We start from the raw sequence: 223 nt of genomic DNA on the forward strand, positions 1-223 counted from the left end.
GTGATCAAGCACAGAAACACTTACACAAATACACAGACACAGACTACACGCCCCCCCCCTCCCGCCCCGCCTTCTTGACGCGTCCGCCGTAAGCATAAATACTCTCCGTCATCCGAGATCTCCGTCCGATAGAGAGCCTCCCTTCGTCGCGCGCCTTTCGGGTCTTCGGCTTTATATCTCCACAAGAGACAGGTTTACTTGTGTCATAAATTATGCCTTCCAT

This window comes from Penaeus monodon, chromosome 31, assembly GCF_015228065.2.
Source record: "Penaeus monodon isolate SGIC_2016 chromosome 31, NSTDA_Pmon_1, whole genome shotgun sequence".
NCBI classification, from domain to species: Eukaryota; Metazoa; Arthropoda; class Malacostraca; order Decapoda; family Penaeidae; genus Penaeus; species Penaeus monodon.